Below are 3,156 nucleotides of genomic sequence, written 5' to 3'. Positions count from 1 at the left end.
CCAACTGATGAGCATTTCCTTAATTTCCAATTCTTCGCCATCACAAAAAGAGCTGCTAGAAATATTTTTGTACATATGGATACTTTTCCTTTTTCTTTGAACTCTTTGGGATACAGAATTAGTAGTCGTATTACTAGGTCAAAGCATATGTACAATTTTATAGCCCTTTCAGAATAGTTTCAAATTGTTCTCCAGAATGTTTAGATCAGTTCACAACTCTACCAACAGGGTATTAATGTCATTATTTTTCCATATTCCCTCTAGCATTTGTCCTTTTCTGTCATGGTTAGACAATTTGACAGGTGTGAGGTGGTATTTCAGAGTTGTTTTAATTTGCATTTCTCTAATCAATAATGATTTAGAATTTTTTTTCATATGACTATATGTAGCTTTTATTTCTTCTTTTAAAAACTGATTGTGGATGGTGTTTGTACTTTCTGCTACCCCTTAAGGATGATTGGAAGCCAGCCTGGAGTCAAGATGAAAGAAGACTTGACTTGGGTACTCTATATTGATTGAGGAGATTGTGACTTACTGAATGATATGTTTTGTTTAAGACTATGTGGCCACCTTAGTATTAAGTTCTTATGTGATATTGTTGTGAATGTTTTGCTTTAGTTTATCGCTGAATGAATAGAGAGTTTACAATACTATGCGATTAGATCCTTAAAGTTATTCACAGCAGCAGTCCTTGAGAGAGTTGCTCCTGATTGGCTTTATATCTTCCTCTTCTCTTATTCCCTTTCCCACCTACTTCCCTCTTGGGTAAGACAGATTTCTATACCCAATTGAGTATGTACATATGTTCTTCACTCTTTGAACCAATTCCAATGATATTGGGGTTCAAGTATGCCTGCCATTCCTCCTTTTTCCCTTTCATTGTAAAAGCTCTTCTTTGTCTCTTTTATCTGAGGTAATTTTCTTTATTTTTCTTCTACCCTCCCCTCTCTCCCAGTGCATCCCTCTTTCTCAGCCCTTCTTTTTTTTTAGATCATCCCAACATAGTGAACTCATACCTGTGCCTTCTGTCCATATAGACACCTTTCAACTGCCCTACTAATAATAAAGTTCTTAGGAGTTACATGTATCATCTTTCCATATAGCAAATAGTTTAACCTTATTAAGTCCCTTATAATTTCTCTTTCCTGTTACCTATTTATGATTTTTTTTGAGTCTTGTGTTTGAATGTCAAATTTTCTACTCAGCTCTGTTTTTTTTTCATCAGAAATATTTGAAAGCATTCATGTGGGCTTCTTTTTTCTACTAAAGAAATCATTATCTTGTCTGAATGAGTCAGAGAATATAGATTGGTCCTAATAAGTTATTTCCTGCCTGTGTTAACCAATGGGCTGCCTGCTATGTTCAGTGAGGAAAGAAATGATTCTAGGGATCTACAAAGAAACTTTCTTGAGCAGTGGGAGATCTGGAGATTGAAGACAGCATCTCATTGATTTTCTCCACACAATTCCTATGACATCATGCACAACAGCAGGCTTTTCATTTATAACTATGTCCTGCATATCAAGATAATAAAGGGACAGGGATCCTCCTGAGATGGGGCAGAGTGAGAACAGCAGACTCTTTATTTCAACACATTCTTCCAAACAAATGGCGTTTAGGACCTCAGAGTAATTGCTTGGACTTCTTTTGCTCTTAGTGGCTATTATAGGTAAAAGCAAGAGACAAAAATAGTATGACACTGAGGCTGCCCTTTAATATGTATTGGGTGAATAGGGAATTATTTTTTTTAAAAATTTCTAAAACCCCAACAAAACTGTCACAGTATATGTAACTGATTTTTTTTTTCCTTGATAAGCCACAACATCTGTATTCTTCGTGCTAGCTGACACAGGGCTAAATCCGATCTGCAACCAGTCTATTTATCTCTGTGGGGTGTTTCTAAGCTACACACTTCCTGTTTCAGGCACCTTTAACAAAAAGAGGTTTTCTGATTATAGCCAGCTGAGCAATGTGAACTTTTATAAAAAGACTTGGAGATGTTTTAGAGTTAATATTATAACACTACATCACCTTTCAGTGAGGTGCTAACATATTTCTGTAGACTCTCTCATTCATCTTCTCTCTCTAAGAAAGATCTCAGGAGTAAGTATTTCATCTGTACCCAATTCTACATACAACAATGTGCTTATTATGTAATATTCCATTTTTATATAGAACTCTAGGAGTTACAAGCTGCATTCCCTATAATGATCCTATGAGGTAGGTAGTAAAAAATTCCCATTTTACAGAGAAACTAAGATTCAGGGAAATTAATTGATTTGCCAACAGTCACACAGAAAATGTGTCTAAAGCAAGATTTGAACAAAAGTTTCTTGATTCTAAGAATAACCTTCTTCCTGCTATATCACATTGCTTAAATCCGTTTATATATATATATATTTACACACATATAATAGGTGTGTATATATATATATACGTGTTTTAGCTTATATGTATATAATATGTACACACATACCTAATGTATATAAATATATGCACATCTATATGTATCTATTATATGGATATATATATATCCAAAAATAAATGTATGTGTGTTTGCACATGTAATGTGTGACTAGAAGACACAGTGGACAAAGTGCCAGGCCTAGAGTCAGGAAGATGAGTCTTCCAGAGTTCAAATCTGGCCTCAGACACTTATTAGCTGTGTGACCTTGTTTCTTTCAGTTCCTCCTTTGTAAAATGAGCTGGAGAAGGAAATGGCAAACCACTCCGTTTGGAATTTGTTTTGTGTTATCATATATTAACCTATTTTTCATCTGAAAGCTATCTAATTTTCATAGAAATTCTTTTCTTTTTTTTTTTTTTTTAAAGCAATTGGGGTTAAGTAACTTGCCCTAGGTTACACGGCCCATTTGTGTGTGTGTGTGTGTGTGTGTGCGCCCCTGCGCACACGCTCGCGCGCGCAGCGGATGTTAAGTATCTGAGGCCAGAACCAATCCTGGGTCCTCCCGACTCTGGAGCCAGCTCTCTTACTGACTGCACCACCTAGCTGCCCCTATGCCACCTAGCTGCCCCAGAAATTCTTGAAGAATAAAGAATTCTTTCTGATCAGTTCAAAACTTCAAAATCTTAGCTAATTTTATCAACACCCCATACTTCCCCCCCCCCTTCCCCCATTACCAGAGTGTTTGATCT

The sequence above is a fragment of the Petaurus breviceps genome, unplaced genomic scaffold (genome assembly GCF_028583685.1).
Source record: "Petaurus breviceps papuanus isolate PSGF00001 unplaced genomic scaffold, PetGlider_PUasm1.0 214, whole genome shotgun sequence".
In the NCBI taxonomy this organism is placed as follows: Eukaryota; Metazoa; Chordata; class Mammalia; order Diprotodontia; family Petauridae; genus Petaurus; species Petaurus breviceps.
Note: the sequence above shows the minus strand (reverse complement) of the source record.